The 19,247-nt window shown below is 35.7% G+C and overlaps 1 protein-coding gene across 11 annotated transcripts in view; it reads left to right on the forward strand.

Annotated features, from left to right (window-relative positions):
• The window catches only part of PHF21A (PHD finger protein 21A), a 162,171-nt gene that overhangs the window by 5,706 nt on the left and 137,218 nt on the right, over nucleotides 1-19,247 (forward strand). The window lies entirely within an intron of this gene.

Here is a 19,247-nt window from a genome sequence, read left to right on the forward strand (position 1 = left end):
AATCTGTGCTGGGAAATATTAATGATTTATGTTAACGTCTCAGGAACTTCTATACATACATTTTTTTTGTAGGCTCTAAATGTTCTTAAGGAGCATAGCAATATATTCTGATCACTTTAACTTTACCAGGTGTGCATTTTTGCTGCATTGAGATTATTTTTTAAAAGAGGTAATTTGTTAACACTGCATTAAATTTATTATAGATAATTATTTCTTAAATAGCATATGTTTTCTTCTCTGTGTGTATATGTGGACATACTATGTTGTAGGCTTTCATGTAATATTTATTTGTGTATCAAGTTTTTGAACAGTTATCTTTTGTAATGATGTTGAAATAGACTTACAAGAATAATTTTTATATTACTTGTCTATCAATTCAGCCTTAAACTAGGGTGGTGGTGAACTATTCTCTTTTAGAGATAGTATGTGAGGTTCAGTCAACCTTTGGGCTTTTCTAAAACAACTGCCTTACACTAGACACTTGTTTGGCACTTTGAATACCTCTCCACTTCTCTCCCTGCAATACACTGCAAGGCCCCCCACTTTTATAAATAAAAAGTAGTGAGCAGGTCTCGATGGAAACTATTCTTTCCTATATTTTGGGATCATCTACAGAAATGATTTTCTGCTTTTAAGTAGACAAAAAAGTGAACCGGTAATGTGGAGATAGGAAGGGGATGGGCCCTAACAGGTTGATCTAGGTTTTATTTTGACTCTTGTCTGTGGGCCTAGGGGAGAAAAATAACTTAAACATAGAAGCCAAAAAGATGGGTTTTGTTTTATTGTTTTGGCTGCATTGAGAATACAAACTGTCAGTACTTGAGGAGACGGAGCAGCAGAAAGGAATTGATTTTTTCTACTGCAGATCCAAATATTGTTAACCATGTGTATCTCTAAAGCAGCACACTTACAAATCAAACTGTAGTTGATTCTTTCACTCAATTAACAGTGAGAACCCTAAACTATTTTTTTTTTAAATTTTAAATAAGTGCCAAAAACTTCAGTGTAATGAAAATAATTTCCTGATAAAAGTGGGTGATAGTAACCATGGCAACTGCTATCTCTGGTCTTATGGACAGTATATTGTATTGATGAAGCTTCAGATCCTGTAGTTGCCTGTCACTTTTATGGTGAAATGTAGTAGCATGTGTTGCAGGTGATTTTTAGCTGGATTGTGTTAAATTTGTTTGCCAGCTTATCTTCCCTTGTTAGGAATTTCTTGGATTGTATTCTACAGCATGTTTGTGAAGGTGCTGTTGCCTGAAAATAATCCACCACCTGTGTTAGGCCTCCTGATGCAGATTGCACATAGTTCTTTCCCAGCCTCCTCCTTCAGTCTTACAGAATCTAAGAGGGGTGTGTATAGAAACAGTATATACATAAATTACAGCTTCAAGTTCTTTGTTTGGGTTTGGACATGTTATTGATAGCTTAAAAAAAAATCCCTGTGTTTTTGGAAAAGGTCAGTAGATGAGAGAAATGGGTCTGTAGTTAGAATACATTTTTCTAAGTGTTCTTTTCAGACACGTGTGTGGGAAACGAAGGGTAAGAGTGGAGGGCATAAATTTTGAGAAGGACTTGACAAAATAGGAACTTAAGTATAACTGTGGTTTTTTGTAAGTAATGTTGTGTGTATTGTATTACTATAAAAATATATTTCCTAGTGGCAGTATTAGCGTATGGGAAATGTTTTCTTATGATAATTTTCTTTTAAAAAACTTATTTATAAAACAATTTGAAAGACTGCTAAGAGAAAAACCTGGTAAAACAATTAAAAATTTTTGAGGGGTGGGGAGGGTATGGATAGAGAGCTTTGAAACTGATCCAACCAAACTTTAAGAAAATTGTTTTTAAAATTATGTTTTTAAATACAATTTTAAAATTATATCAACTCTTCCTGTTTTCTAAGCATTTTTTATATGCTTATCCTGTATAAGTTTCTTCTAATGTGAAAATGTTGATCTAAATATTGATTCCCCCCCCCCCCCCATTATGTGCTAAAGAAACTCTGCCAGAACAGCCAGCAAACAAATTAGATCTGAATTTGATTAGGACCTGATAAGACCTATTCAAATTGTGCTACGTAGTTCAGACTTTCTTGAAACTTACAGTCTGGTAGGGTGAAGTGGTTTACTTACTACAAGTCCCAGGATGCATTGTGATTTTTTTTTTTTTTTTGCTTAACTCCAGATTGCATGCTGGGACCTGTAGTAGATTTATACAGCACAGGGAATCCTTTCCTCTTGTCTACTCCATTTTATACATAGCTTCTCAAATCTCTTAAGAACTTTCTGCTAAGTAAAGTTTGATTGCTAGTATCATGATTATTATGTTGCTGATATCCTAAAGTGAATCTTCAGGAACACCTTTGTTAATTTACCTTAGATTAGTTTCTTGTTTTTTGAATCAGCTACTCCAAGATTTGTATGTAAAATAACATATATGTGTGTGTGTATATATATTCAAAACTTGACCTAGAAATTGCAAATTTTTCGTCTGTGACGATAGAGGTCTTTTTATAATTACATCATTATTGATTGCTAGTATGGACATTAGAAGCCTATTATTGTAGGGCTTGATACATATATGGTGTTCTCTTTTATTTGAATGGAGATAGTTTATTCAGTATTTAAAGTTGGATGGAAGGATTTTTTTGTGTGTGTGCCAACATTTAAGTTCAGAGTGTTTTGGTTCTTCTGTAATAACTGTCAACATCTTGAATCACAGTATTTTAAATGGAAGATAGATTTCTGAAAATAAATTTAGTTTTAGTGTAAATTTAATACTTAAAGGTGTAGTATGAAAGGCGGAGAAATTTAATAATTTGCTTGTATTTTCATTTATAAAATTTAAATTTCTGTCCTGAAGGTTCAGTGCTTTACTTTATTAACTAATATCAGTATCGTTGCAGGGACTAAATGTTAAAATTTGTGACAGTGCCTCTCACAGTGCCAGGCACATAATAAAGGCTCAGTAAATGTTTAGAATTTGCAGCAGCAGTGGTAGTAGTGGTTATTGTTATTTTAAAAAATAGTATACTTCACATTTTTTCTTCTCTCTTTATTTTATTATTTAATCAGAAGCCCAGGCTGTTCTAACAAGACCTTGAGATTTCTGGCCTATGGTAATGATGTGGCAATTCCTTAGAATTTTTTGCTGTAAATAAAATATCTTTGCACATCATTTTCTCCCTAAGTGATGGATATATGCCCAAAGTAGACAACCAGCCAGTAGCAGCATTTTGACCGGATTCAGCTCTGCATTAATTACTCCATGCCATTGTACCACAGCCTTTGGTTGACTTTGGAAAGTTCAAAAGACAATGAAAATTTCTCTGTTCATAATGTTTGCACTGGTAGCATATCCAGACTAGTTGATTAATGAAAATAAGATGCTACAAAAATGTTCTTTGCATCACAGAGTATGTAAACGTGGAAAAATTCTGTTGTGTTTTGAAACATGAACCAATCTATCACCACAGTTCAGTGTTACAGGATTGATGTATTGGAGGCCAGTGAGCAGCCCCAGAAAGAAAATGTAGTTTCAGGTCTGTGAGTTGTACTTAAAATGTTAGGTTAAAAGAAATCATAAGCCTTTACATTAGTTTTCTCTTTTTGGACACTCTAAATTCTTTTAGGCTCTGAAAAAATATGTAGGGTATTTTTATCTGCATAGCTGGTCCCTTTTAGCTTTTAGAGAAGAGAAAGGGACACCTGGGAATATTGAAAAAAGTAAGCAGAAGTTGCGATGTATTAGTTTTGAGTGTATGCAGAATCAAGGAAGTGTCTTTCCTACCTTATTGGCCAGTATATACTCCAGCTTTTTTCTTTGTGCAGAGTTCCTCAGATATTATTGCTGAGGGCTGCTGTGTTTATTTAAGAAAACTCTGTCTTTAGTAGTAATTAGTTTAAGTACTTGTTTACACAACAAACCAACCCACTGTAATACTAACCTTTTTTCCTTATAAATATGAACTGAAATTTGTTAATATTTGTATATTAGACATTAAATAGATTTTTTTAGACCTGTCAAAATTTATGGTATCTGGTCTGATGTGTTTCCACATTGTGAAAGGTTTTATTTATTTTTTATTAACTTGTGTTTTCAAGACCTAATATTAAAATGAAATAAATTCAGTAGTTACAAAGAAGTTAAATACAAAGGGCTAAATAGAAGGGGAGAATGGTTTCTGGTATTAATTGGCTGATGCAGGAAATATCAGGTTTGCATGAATTCCCCTTATCTACCTTTTATAGTTACAGCATTTGTGTAATTCCTGAAATACTAAAGTTAGAAATAAGAAAAGGAAATGAGAGTAAAACTGGCAGACGTGTAATTCCCTATAGTCTTTTGACTCACCTAAATTACTGAGCACAATTTTCTGCCTTTTTTTTAAATGAAATGTCCCAGGCCAATATAAATGAAACAGTTGTGATGATATCAAAAGACCTGGCTGTAAGACCAGTCCTGTCACTAGCTGTGCACTCTTGGGAAATTCAACCTTGCCGGGCTTTAGTTTTCCCAGTGGTAAAATGGGCATAATAGTAAAAGCCTGCTTGACTAAGCTGTTAAAAGGAGTAGATGAGGTAGTACTCACGAATGTGCTTTATAGACTACAGTAGTATATAAATTGAGTTATTAATCACTAATAGATGGCTGGGTTTTAAGATATTTGTTTATGTCATGTTAATAATGTTAATATTTCTAAAAATTTAAATGTATGAATTAGAGTCATAATTTGTGACCTGGACACCCTATCACCACCACCACCACCATGGCCAATAGACAAGCTCTTAACCTGTGTTTACAGCATTGTTCTTGATAGTATGTGCTGATGAATTTGTGTGTGTGTATATGCTTATATGTATATACTAATGTCATAAATGTATTGGTGTGTTATGGTAATGAAAAGTTTTAATTATGGGCTTTCATGTTGAAAATATTTCTGTGTGTTAATGTACAAACGAGAGAAATGGCATAAACAGATATGAGACTTTAAATATTTGGCAAACTGTGAACAGTTTTCGTAACTTAAGGTTATCTATTGTTATAATATTAATAATAACACTAAGTTCACATTTACTGATTATTTCATTATGTATAGTCCTAAGTATTTTTACATATAGGATCACATTTAATTTTAATCCTCACAGAAATATTCTGCGGATTTACTATTACTGCCTTACCCCTATTTTACAGATGAGAAAATGAAGGCTTCCCTGGAATCACAAAGGTAGCAAATGATACAACCTAAATTTAAGTTCAGGTTTGATTTCAGAGCCTCTTCTAGTAAGTGTCCATACTACTATACTAAACTGTGTAATTCCATAGAAAGTGAATTACTGAAGAAGTTTTCAGTTTACTGAAATGCCCATAGTTATGAGGTATCATTTTGAGAATGTTTCATGTTGATTTTGGTTTGGGTTAGATTGAATTATTTTGGAAACAGTAAGCATTGGAATGCAGTGGAAATGAAGGCATTTGGGATATGCCCATCAGTGCCTATTGGTGCGAGTGGGGTTGGAAGTTTTTCTTAAAGGTTGGAAGTTGGGCACGTTAGCATGGTTATTTTATACATTTTCTTAGTAGGTGCAATATGTAGTTTACATTTGCTATTTCAATTAGTCCTTATGTAGCTATCAACATTTTTGAAGATTTGATGACAAGTATCCTTTCTTTTAAAAAATATAAAGGCAGTGCATTTGAGTTATGAAAGTAATTCTAACAATATAGATATGTATAAAGTAGAAAGGTAAAGTTATCTGTTCCCATTCTCCTTTTAAACTTTCCCGTGTAGTTCAATATGTATAATATATATAAATATTTACAAAAAACAGATTATACCATAATACCATCTTGAAATTTACTTTTTTTTCCCAAGTGGCTATTTTAAAAACTTGCTATTTTTAAAAATAAGGCTCAGGTGGGAAGTGGGAGTGAGCTTGGAAGGAGAGAGGTGGGTACGATTTTTACATTGAGATTATAAACCTAATACCCTAGAATGATTATTACCTATGGGCTAAAAGCATTCTAAGTACTTTTTACTTGTGCCTAATGCCTTAGAGATAGTCATTGTTATTTTTAAAACTTTAAAAAATGTTAACCAATCTAAAATGACAACATTGTTTTCCGTCCTGCGCAAGTAATTTAGGAGACATTATTTTCAGAATTAAATTCTGCTATTTTATTCTGGTAGCTACTTACAAAGAGATTTGGTTTCAGATAACCTTTTTTAAAAAAAAAACGAAAAACTGGTGGTCTCTCTTCTTGGTTGTTAGGAGACATTCATTCAGTATTTACAAAGTAAAGTAGGATTTCAAACCAAGAAAATACTTGTAGCATTGTAATTAATAGAAACTCAAACCAGTATTGCTTCATCAGCATACAGGTACCCTGCATAGGAATTAGTCCTGGTCACATCTGCATTTGAGCAATGTTGCCTGACCTCGCCCCCGTCCCTGTCCTTACTCAATCATCACCAGATGCTGTACTGGTAACCCAGCATTTTTTAAAACAGTAAAGAAAAGAAAAGGGAAATTATTGGATGTGCCAATAATTTATCAAGGGTCGACAATTTTTTTTTTCTGGCATTATATAAAAAAGGCATACACAAGGCCTAATAGTTTACATTAAATATAATCTTTAATTCTGGCTTTGAGAGTTTTAATTTGTTGGTATAAGGTTATTAGTTATAATTCACCTTTGTAATTTTTAAATTAAAAAATTTTATTTCATAGTTAATAACTTTTTCTTTATAGCGTTAAAAAAAAAAAAAGCCTTTCTAATACTAGAATGCACTCATTGTATCTAAGGTGCTCTATGCTTCTTTAGACCCAACTTAAGTGAAGTGCTGGAGCTGGCCTTAAAATTCTAAGAATTGGATTTGGTAGTACGTAACAGTTTATTTAAACTATAGCACAGTTAAAGTTTTAACAAGCCAAGTTAAGAGTATTTCTCATTGGTAGCATTCATATATGCTTTTCATTTTGTATAGCTCAGACCATGCTGTAAAGTATTTTATTATTTCTCATAATAGTCTTATAAATGTATAAAGGGCTCAGTTCATGTCATGGATGGTAAGACTGAGGCAGAGACAAGAATTTAAGTAAGTTAATGTCAGAGCCTAATTTTCCTGATTCTCTTATTTTAGTTTTTGTCTCCTTAACCTGTAGTCTCCAAATTTTTAAACATTATGGCTACCAGTCGATGTATATTTATATATACTTTTCTGAACCTAGTATTTTATGTATGTTATAGAATGTACAGGAAATTTGAAACTTAAAAAAGGATGAGAGTTTAAAATACAAATTGTAATAATTTCTTCCCATGACCCCCTTTTTTCCCCAGGGTAGGTGAACCCACGTAGAGACTAGTGCTTTAGATAGGCCATTTTTCTGCAGAAGAGGAAACCATGGGGACACCTGAAGGACAGTTGATTGATACAAGGTGTGGGCCTTTCAAGTTGGAGTGATCTTTCGCAGCTTTTGAATTTTAAAGATGGAGAGTAAAGGCCTTGAGAGAGGTGGGCTTAAGAGACAGAAATATAAGCCTTATGTGTTTTCTTCCGAGTTGACCAAAGCGGGAGAAATAAAGGCTGCCTACCCGGACAGCTCCTACTCCCACTATGGAGATGGCAGTGCCTTTTTCTGTTGTTGTTAGGCAGTTTATAGAATGCAGGATAGCTTGGTAAGCGTCTTCTCTGTGCCTGATATGACGTAACATTGTGGAGTATGCAGCACGCATGTTAAGTACAAGTGGTTGTATTTGGCTTTTTGCTGCAGCATTTTTGAGGATGTCTTAAAAAGCAATTATCACTCGATAGAGTTGGATATGTGAAAATGATTGAAATCATCATTTCATGGAAACCAAACTTTGTAACTTGAATTATTCTATTTAGTATTTGTTTACTTCTCTTCTTCCCCCCCCCCTTCTCCCCCCCTCCCCCAATACCTCAGAGCAGAATTCTTTTTCTGAAAGGAACAGATGCTGTTAACTTATCAGGACCTGATACTAAAAAGCCTACAAAAATCTTTGTGCTGCTTATTTTCTTTATTTAATCTATATGCAAAGCATATTGTAATTATTGCTGTTAGAGGGTTTTAAGCTAATGGTTCCTTCCCACCCTTTTTGTGCTTGGGGAGATAGATTAAGAATGCCAAATTGGCAAGTTGGTATAAAGAAATAATGACCACTGAAATAAAACAGGAGTTCAAATCAAAAGCAAACCAGATACAATGTAGAATGAAAATATCTTTTAGTAAAATGTTAGCATGCTGTACTTGGAACAGATGCCACATTAATTCAAAAGAGAGCCCAGAAAATGTGGCAACTTTACGATGTCAATGGAGGGAGCTGCAATAGTTCCTGTTCTCATTGTGTCAAGTTCTCAGTACTTCTAGGTCCAGTCCTGTTCTTCTGTATATTTATTTTCTGTATCTGTTACATGTTAGTATAAAAATATTAACTTTATGCTTAATATTTTTATTTATGTAATTAAATATATTGTCATACTAATAGACATTAGAGTGAAAAGCCTAATGACTTGTAATACAACAGTAATGATTCTTGTTTTAAATATGCATATCAAGATATGCAGAATCTGAAGCAAAAATGGACTTTTTTCTGCACCCTTCAAGGCACATTTATGATAATAAGGTAATTTAAGAATTGAGTCTTTCAAAGAGGCCTAGTGGTTTTTGAATGTAGGATTTGGACAAGTTACAAAACTATGAGAATTTTCCATTTTTTTTCTCATTTAAATTTGTAGTTATCATTGGACATTTGTTATGATTTTTAAGTAGCTTAGATTCATTCATTCCTTTTGTGGTTTTTTTTTTTTATGGTGTTTGGGAAGAAGAAAAAAGGGTGATGGAAGGGTACTATACACACTTGGATACTTCCAGAGTGACATTCATTTTATAGAAGATTGTACTGGGACATCTCTGAATGGCCTGTTCCTTGCAGTGCATGGTTAGTGTGGGTCTGAGTGTGGAGAGAGATGGGCTAGGGGCTCTTAACCAGATTTACAGTGTGCCACTTCCTGAACAGTGTAATGATCTAATCACCAGGGGCATATCCTGTGTGCCTGTAAAGTCTGGTGCGCATGCTTAGAAAAGCACTACAGTTTTCTCTCAATTAGTCAAAGTATGAAGGCTTACAATTTTAGTAATTTTGTTGAAAAGGTTAAAAGTTCTGTTTTCATGCAATTCAGGTGAAGGAAAGTTTTTAGCGTGGCAATAGAGCACAGTATTGGCACTGGAGCTGGAGCCAGTCTGCATGGGCTCAAATCCTGCCTTTGCCCTGTATTAGCTCTGACCGTGGCCAAATCACTTCACCCTTTGTGTCTCTGCGTCAGTTTCTTTATCTGTAAAATATGAATAAATCATAGTGCCCATCTTCAAAGATTGTTATGAGGAATAAATTAGTTAATGTGTTAACTGTGAGAAGTGCCTGACACATTGTAAGTGCTAAATGAATGGTAGCTGTTATTAGGTATTATTACTTACCTTTAATTCTGGACTCCTTCCTTCTCTTCTCAAGGCTTGGTACAAATGTTGTATAGTGGGAAAAGAGCCTTATCTTTGGCATCTGACCCCTGGATTGGAATATCAGTGCAACCTCTTAAAATTTGACTGTGTGACCTTGGACGAATTATTTATATTTAAGCTCCCTTCAACAAAAATGTTCCATACATGCTGTATATCAAGCACTGTGCTGTTCACTTGGCCTTAACTTTCTCTATGATCTAGGGATGACAATACCAACCTCCTTGGATTGATGGGAAGATTAAAGGGGGAAGTCTTAAGACATTTGATAAGAAATAGCTGCTATTATCATTGTTATTATTATTACAGTCCCAGTAAAAGTTTATGGGAAAAGAGTAAATACAGGAACAGCGTAGCTGTAAAGGAGAGTATTTTCCTGAAATGTCATGGTGAGAAAAGATAATGGATGGGAAAGTGTATCTATAAGTTTTTGTTTGTGAATCCCTCTGAGAGAAATAGAAAATACATGGGAATATGTCAGATTTAACAGAGACTTTAAAGAGTATTTCAGGGCATTTTATTAAAACCCTTAGTGATACAAGCCTTTTTTTGCACCAAGAGATGATGCAGCTTATAGTAGGTCATTTAGCATCAAGGCAGTGGTGGACTAGTTATTGTAACTCAGAAGTCCAAAGTACTGATTCATTAGCTGGTCAGTCCGTTGGGTCTACTGCTCAGGATAAATTGTGTGTGTGTGTGTGTGTGTGTGACCCTTGAGAGCACATGCTTGGGTGTAGTAACTCATGGAAACAATTACAGAACCCCAGAGATAAAAAAACAAACAAAAAGAAAGTGGCACACAAGTGCTTTCTAGTAATGATGGACACAGTTTTATTTGCCTTCTGATTTGAGGCATTTTGCCTTTGTGAAATTTTCTCTCATCTGGTGCCTGGTCTTTTCTTATGGTAATTGTTATTTTCTTTCTATATGTAATCATTGTTACCTATGTTGAGTCTAGAAAATGGGCCCGAGAAATTGATTGTGATAAAAGCCACTTTTTAAGTCCTGCCTTACAGTGATCTCAGAATTCAGATTTTTTTTGGGGGGGGTGTAAGGAATTTGTGATTTTACTATATGCATTAGTATGTTTGTATGTATATGTGTGAATATGTATGTATGTATGTATCTGGTAACTGAAACCAGTAATTGAGGAATGGGGAATGATCAGTAAGCGCAAAATAGAATTAATTTTACCCTTTCACTACAAATTTGGATCAGAAGCTTTTTTGATCTTTGATCTATATAGTTTTTTTCTGGGATTCAACAAAAATATTTGTAATAGCTTATTTTAAAATATCCTGAATGTGGCGTATATTACCAGTGGGGAGTATTTGAGTTAAAGTAGAATACAGTTAGCCCTTGAAAGCCGCTTGGAATTGCGCAGGTTCACTAATGCGCGAATTTTTTTCCTCTCTTTTATAAGTTCAAACCCATGTTGTTCAAGGGTGAATTATAATAACTTCCATTAACTTTTTGTTCTCATGTATCCAACTGCACCATTTGATAAAGTCCTTGTAGGTGGGGAGAAGTAGTTACTATATTTTATTTTGTCTGTATTCCTAAAACATTGTTTCTGCTTTCTGAACAGAAACTCCGACACATTTATTTTGATAAAGTCCTGTACTTCAGCTCAACAAATATTTTAAAAATTAGGCAATTAGAGCAGGATGTGTAGTTTTCTTCCAGTTAATAAAGTTGTAATGTTATTTACAATCGCCAGAGTGGTCGGTAAGTAAAACTTTGCAGTTTTAGGATCAGCATAGTGTATGTACAGTGTTACATACAGCTTGTATGTAGGGCTTGTGTGCAGGGCTTATACAAGTTGCTTCTCTTGGGCAAATGGAATTGTAAAAAGTTTAGAAGTTAATTTCATTTTAATAAACACAGGAGTTAGAAATACACCCTATGGAGTCTTTGGGGTCGATTTAAAGAATTCCACAACTTTCAAAATCAGTTTGCCCCTGCCTGATTTGTAAAAGGTGGGGCTGCTTGTGACAAGGCTGGACTGTTCCACTTGGTGCAGGAAATGTCTGGTTCTGTGGTGCTTTAGCTATTTCCTAGATCTGCCATCGATTGTGCCCCTCCGTAGCCTTCCCTCTCCCCTCTTCCTGACTATGTCTTCGCAGTCTCTTTTCAGCGCACGCTATCTCCAGTCTGCTGTTCATCACTTCTTCCAAAGCCACCACCATCTTATTCGATTTCTCTTAAAAACAGAACAAAACACCATTGTAATCATTAGTTTTTAAAGAGAGAGAGCTGTTATCAAGACCCAAAGGTTTTAACAGTTTGTGGACCTCCTCATTTTGGGCCTGCAGCCAGGAGTTGGATAATAGCTAGCTGAAAATGGCTTGTGAAGTAACAGTATTTGTGAAACATGTTATATCTCGACTAAGGGAGAGAATAGGAAAAGACCTTTTCACCTCAGAAGTTGCTGTATTTTCTGGTCGGGGGTGAGGGAGGGGGCATGGTGGCTAGGGGGCAGCCTTGTTACTTAAGGGAAATTTAGGAAGCATTAACGTACTAGATTGCTCACAGTAGTCCTGTGGACCTAACTGGAGAAGAAAATGGAAATGTTGGTGTTGCTGATTCTGAAATTATTTTGATTTAGTACTAGAGAGGGCTAGTAGAATTTCTTCTAGTTTGTAAAATACAAAATATGACTATGATGCCTTGTTATTATGTATTGATTGTTTACATTTCATTAATTGGTAGTTGCAGAACAGCAGACCCTTTACAGATTTCTCCTAGTAGTAGTTTTCAGCTGTTAACTGAATTGTTTTGGTAAGAAGAGTAAAACTTGGAAATGAACTCTGGTTACATGTTATGTTAATGGCTCTGTTGGATTTAAATTCAATAGCTTCTAAGACCTATGCCAGGCGTTTCATTCATTATTTAATTACCCATTGAGACAAGAGCCTTAACTTAATCTATAGGATTTTAAACACTTATTTTTATGAAAATTTAAAAAAACATACATAGAAGTAGAGTGATAATGTTAACAAACCCCGCCTACATGTTACCCAACTTCAGTTATCAGCATTCCTCCTGCCCGTCTTTATGGTGTGTGAAACAGACAAGGAATTTTATGTTTTTAAAACATGCAATCTGAATAGATGCACTGGTGTACTGAAAGAAGAGTGTGTGAGAGAATGTCAACTCTTCATATGTTGTAAATTTAATACTGTTACCACCTTGTAAGACAATACTGCATTCAGTTGTCTTTTAACTTAACTGAAGATGAAGGTGTCTTGAGTCACCACTCACTTAACAGAGAGCCACACCTGCTGGAAAGATTTTACTTCTCTTACCCCTTCTTAAGGGTTGCATTTGATTTTACGTACACTTGGCTATCTGCAACTTTGGACCAGCAGTAATGGTCATTTCTAGAATATGTAGGACAATATTTTAAGTCAACGTCAAGTTGGAAATCACTAAACCTTGCTCTGCACTCTCTCCTGCATGTTCACTCTGTTTTACCCGAGTGTATTGACTGACTAAAGAATACATGTTACAAGCAGTTTGTTGAGGGAATTTTGACGACCTGCTGCCCCGGGACCTAGTCACAGGGATTATGAACTTAAATTATTTGCTCCCTTGTTCGCTCTTCTTTGGAGGAGGAGTAATTGTGTGTGTGTGCCTGCAGTTGTGGGGCCTACAAGGTGATGGTAGCCCTATTTCTGAATTTCCTTGCTTTTATTGGTTTAAATTAGACCCAGAGGGGTAATTATTCCACCCCAATGCATGGGGAAGCATAGTCTTTGGGAGTTGTGCATCTAAACCCCTATGCAGTGCATTGAAAAGGTATCTTTAACGTTATGATGCTGTTTGGCATGTTTAGTGCAAGGAGTGTGCTTACTTAACAAGACCCTTAATAAGCTCCCTCTACACCAAAGACATATTTTAAAAAATATACTTAAGATGACTTTGTAGTATTCCCCAGTAGAGTTCATCCAGAACAGCAAAACCTTTCTAAAATAAAACTTATTCCTTTAACCGGTATTCATTTAAGTGGATATCACTGTACTTGGTTTCCATGGAAATAGCAAACAGCTAACGTTATTTATAAGGTGGAAGTAAAATAGGGTGCCTAATGGGACCCCATGCTGCTCTGATGAAGAGACTTAGGAAAAAAAATCCATGCTCATGGGATTTTTTTTTAAACAAGGTTAATGGAAGCCTTGATTTCAGTCTTCTGCAACAGAACATATTTTTGGTTTTAAAGGCTAGCATTAATATCAAGCAAACTTCTTTTTTTGGTCTGTATTGCTTTCACTTTCAAGTTTTAGGACCATTTACTTATCAGCACGATTGAGGCTTTATGCTTCATACTCCCGTTTCTTTGTGGGTTTTGTTTCAAAAGTTAAAATCCCCAGAATATTGTAGCTGTTTCAATTTCTCATTGACATTTCAAAGTACAGATAAAAAGCTAACGGTTCATTAATGATAGCAGTGATGATAAAGAATCAATATGTTGGACAACATAGATGTTTACAAAAAAAATGTGTATGTTTTGGAACCATTTTGAGTTTTCAGGCCTTAAGTCAGTGTTCTTTTTTATTTGTGTTGTGGAGCTAAACCTGTGTACTCAGAGAGAAAAGATTCTAATTTTCTTTTGGGAATAGAAATGGGGAAAACCTTAAATTCTCTCTCTCTCTCTCTGAAACAAATGGATTGTTTCCAAAGCCTTTTGATTGAAATAAATGTTAATTCTTTCAGTCTTTGAATATGGATTTGGGATAAACCTTGGCTTTTTCCTCACTTCTTCGGTAAGGCCTACTCTTAGTTTTCTAGGCCTTACCGCAAAGCCTTGCATTTCTTAAGCGCCTTCTCGTGAAAGAATATCATTCCCTTTGTGTTTGTGTTTGTGATTGGGGATGTGTGTGTGTGTGTGTGTGTGTGACTAATTTTTCTATAGCTTGAAAGGCACCTGCTCATTTTCCAGCCTGGTGAGTACAGCAGTGCTATATTGAGAAGTGAGGCAGTATGGAGCACAATAAGGTGCTATAATTTTCATTTTGTTAGTTTTGGTCCTCCTTGGCAGCTTGTGATCATTATCCGTTTGTCTGGAGGTACTGTGTGATTATTCCTGGCTATCAGTGCAGCAGGAGTTTTCTTCTGTTTTAAAAGCAAGGATGGTAGTGTACTTAGGGCTCCATCAGGGGAGGAGTTTGTGTGTGTGTGTGTGTGTGTGTGTGTGTGTGTGTGTTTCTTTGGACAAGTTTCTGGCTGTAGGTGGGTTTACTGTGCTCTTAATTTTAAAAATTTGATTGTTTTACTCCTGTTGAATTTTTGTATGAGGTATCTTATCTCCAGCAGTTCACTAATTTCTTCTGTGCATATCGGTGCTATTTTATAAAATTTACATAGTGTGTTAATTGTTCTTTTTAGTTTCGCTTTCTCTTGGATATTTTTTAATCAGGTGTTTACCAGTGACCTTCCTTAGTGACTTTTACTTGAGTCATCTTGGTGCTTTAGAGACATAGGAATTTGGGTCTATTATCTCATTTCTGAGAGAACAACTCCCAGTAGTTTCAGTTAGTGTGATAGAAAGGGTTTTCACAGATGAAGTGCTGGGTATGGAGCCTCTTCCTTGGTGCTCATGGTTTACACCCAGAACTCCCATTACTGTTAATAGGAGGCACTTGCTTAAATCCCTCTACACCGAGATAGACCCAAACTCTTGTAATGCCTTAGAGATACCTGAGTTGTTTTTTGTTGTTGACGGCAAGAATTTTGGTCCTGAGGTTAACTGATTATTAAGATAAGAATTTGAGTTGTCTTGGGATACGGGGTGATTTACTAAGTCTGATCTGTAATTAAGAAGTTTGTTTTGATGATTAGACTCAGAAAACATTTACAGCTTTGTAAATGTTTGTGGATGCTTGTGAATGAGGATTTTTGTACCTGAGAGCATGATGAAGCAAGATTTATTCTTTTCGTGTTTTTTCCCCACTAATACTTCTCAACTACAAAATAAATGATTTTACAAGTTCTTGTATCTATCGTAAGAAGACTTAGTAAAAATTATTTTTTCATTTGTAAGCCTTCCCACAATTACTGTGGCCCCTTAAGTCTTTTCTCAGCTGATGCTGCTCACATTTTTCAGGCATATAGAAGCCAGTAATAATTTGTATTGTCTAGGAGCTTGGACATTGCCATCACTGGTCAAGTATTGATAATCACTGTTTACTACGGCTATCTGTGAATTGTGGGTTTTTATTAGTTTCATTTATTTATTCACAGTCTAATGGAAAGATTCCTTGATTGAGAGCAGTAAATCTAGGTTTTAGGTTGGACTCTTACTATCTTTGTAGCTTTTGGCTAGTCACCTAAACTTCTTGGGCCACTGTTCCCCCGTGAAAGGAAGGTATGGATCTAGTACTCAGGGCAGCCCATTCTAGCTTTAGGCTTTTTGAGGGCCTACATTCCTAGGTACTAAAAGAAATAGAGGACGGTAAAGCTCTTGTTCCTAATTCTGTCTACCCATCAAAACCTTCTGGGGGAACTTTTTAAAAATACAGATATCTGAGTTCCAAATCAGACATAATGAAATTCAGTCTTTAAGGGTAGAACTTGTGAATCTTTTTTTTTTTTTAAGTTTTAGATTTATCCAGATCTAGTTTTGAGAACTGTTTGTACAAGGCATCATCTCTACTCTATTTGGTGTGTGTTTGTGTGTGTGTGTGTGTGTGTATGTGTGTAGTCTAGTTAGGGAGATAAGGCACATAAGTTACAATGTGACAGTATATGATTAAATTCTGAGATGAATGAGAAAGATGATAAATACTCCGAGAATTCAAAGAAAGGGAGATCTGGGAGTTGGGATGGTTAGGGAAGGTCTCCATTAACCAGTGAGTCTTTATCTCTACCTGGATGTCTGGGTGAGATTTGGATAGGGTGAAAGAAGATAAAAGGGTATTCTTTGTATGAGAAAGAGCATCCCCAAAGTAAAAGTTTGGGGAGAGGAACAATTCTGATAAGTTTTCGTCTTTATTTTAGTGTTCTAATCTTGCATCTGCTGTAGATTTCCTAAACATTTTGAGGGAGTAAGCCATGAAGATATTTGATGGAAGAGAGTGTTCCAGCCAAAGGGAAAAGCAAGTAGGAGACCCCTGAGAAGGAAACTTGTTTGGGGTTTTTGAAGTACAGAAAAGAGGCCATTGTGGCTGGAACAGATTGAGCAATGGGGAGACAGGGGCCGAGATGAGGTCTCATAGTAGCAGAGGCCCAAGTCACTTAGAGCCTTGTGGGCCACTGTAAAGGACGTTAGCTTTTTCTTGGAGTATGGTGGGAAGCCATTGGAGGATTTTAAGCCAGTGAGTAAGCAGATCTGTCTTGGATTTTGAAAAGTTCACTCTACCTGCGGAGAGGATAGACTGTAGTAGGACAAAAATGGAAGAGGGGAGGTGGGGTAGGAGGCTGTTGAATCGTCCAGGTGAAAGGCGATGGTGTCTTTGACCAAGGAGGTGGTAGTGGCATTCAGACAAGTGGTCCAAGTCTGTGTATTTTGAAGGTAGAAGCAAGATGGTTAGCTATTGGATTGGATGTGGGGTGTGGAGGAAAGAGGAGTTAATGATGAGTTTGAAGGCTGTGGCCCGAAGGGCTGTGGTTGTCATTTCTTGAGATGGGGATGACTGAAGAGGAGGTTGGGGGATGGGTAGTCAAGAGTTTAGTTTGGACAAGTGTTGAGTGGGCAGTTGGGTAGAAGAGTTTGAAATTCAGGGGAAAGGTCTGGGCTGGAGGTACAAGTTTGGGAGTCACCAGCGTACAGATCCTTTTATAGTCATGAGACTGGGTGAGATTACCTAATGGGAAGAGTTCCAAGAATTGAGCCCTGGGGCAGTTCACCATTGTGAGGTCTTGAGAGAGGAGAAGGAATCAGCAAAAGAAACCCAGAGGAGTGGCCAGAGAGTGGGAGTGGGAGTCAAGAGAAGAAAGGGTTTCAAGAAGGAAGGTATTATCAACTGGGTCTAATAAAACTCATCAAACAAGGAAGCGAAGGCTGACACTTTGCTATTGGATTTGGCAGCAGGGAGGTCATTGGTGATCTTACCAAAGGAAGGAGGCAAAACCCCAATGGAATGGGTTCAATATGGGATGGGAGGAGCAGAACTAGAGACAGCAGTGAGTGTGGTTAACACTTCAGGAAGTTTTCTTATAAATGGGAGCATAGGGAGCATAGATATAGGACAATAACTAGAGAAGGATATAGAGTTAAGGGAGGCTTTTTTTTTTTTTCAGATAGAAGAAACAAAATGATCCAGTAATGATAGAAGAATTTATGCTTCTTGAAAGTGAAGGGAGAAGTGCTAGAGGGTTGTCTATGGGAGAGTAAGATTAAGGGGGATCGGGGCAGGAGGGATGATTATACCATTGGGGCCTAGAGGACCAAATCTCGTTAAGCAGGATTCTGCTTTTTCTTCTGAGCTCTTAGTTGCATCTAAACTTACTTCAAACTTACTATGCTTTCTGTTTAGAAGTTAAGAAAGGTAGATAAAAAGCAATAAAACTTATTGTATATAAAATTAGTGTATCATCTTGGTGTAGTAGAGAAAGAGAAGAGATTGAGTCTTCTGTGTAAGGTGACATTTGAATGACAATTTTCTGTGCTATTCTAGTCCCTTGTCAAAATTTATGATTGAGCGTACACTATAAACTTAATTGCTCAAAATTTGTCGTGGGATAAATTTTAGCCTAATTTAAAACACGATCTAGTATTGAACATTTTCTCTGCAAAATTTGTTTATTTTTTAATACATAGTCTTAATATTCAGAAGTTTTAGATATTTCATAAAAGGTACTTAAGTAATTATTAGTCACCTTTGATTTATTAATGATACTTTACATTTTACAACCACATCAGAAACCTGAATGATTCATTTCTTTACCAGCGCTAATTAAAGAATCTACCTGTGAAGATCTGGAGAGGTGAACAATGTTCAGTTTGCAAAAAATCGTGTGAAGATAATATTCATATCTAAAGCAAAAATAATTTCATTTACTCCAACTTATGTATTTTGAATGTACTTTTCAAGAACAAATCTGTATTTTAAAAATTTAAGCAAATGTGGTTAAAATTTTGAACTACCTTAGCTACAAGTGTGAACTGCATGAGAAACAAATTAAGTGGACTTTCAGTCAACTTTACATGAGAAAAATCAAACTTTCACTTAAGACTTTGAATAGGTTTTGTTTATGAATAGTGCAAAAAGTACAGCTTTCTATATAAATCTTGCTGCTAATTCATTCCTGTTAATTATAGAAATAAAATATTTTCTTTTTTTAAAAAATCAATTTCCAAATAGTAGTCAATAATCAGTCTTCAGAAGAAACACTTTGATAGTTCTGATGTACAGTGTTTAAGAATCACTAAAGATAATTTACTCTTTTTGGGTATCTGAACCTGTTTGCGAATCTTGGTAAGGCTGTGTGGATTCTTTTCCCAGAATCCTCATACATACAGAATTTAGTATATAGTATCATGGAGTTGGCAAACTCCTTTAAAGCCCACTCGCAAAGATCCCTTAGGCACACGTAAAGGAGCTCAGGTTTTAAAACCTGCCCTAGATAGCTTACTTACATGACTTTTCTTTAAAACTTTATATGCACTCTTTAAAAAAAATATTTGACCAATATTTATTGTAGTTTGTTTCTTAGAAGAGTAACTGCTGCAGCTGATTAAGAGGAAGTGAGATCTAGTAG

The sequence above is a fragment of the Rhinolophus hipposideros genome (assembly GCF_964194185.1).
Source record: "Rhinolophus hipposideros genome assembly, chromosome: 10".
Taxonomy (NCBI): Eukaryota; Metazoa; Chordata; class Mammalia; order Chiroptera; family Rhinolophidae; genus Rhinolophus; species Rhinolophus hipposideros.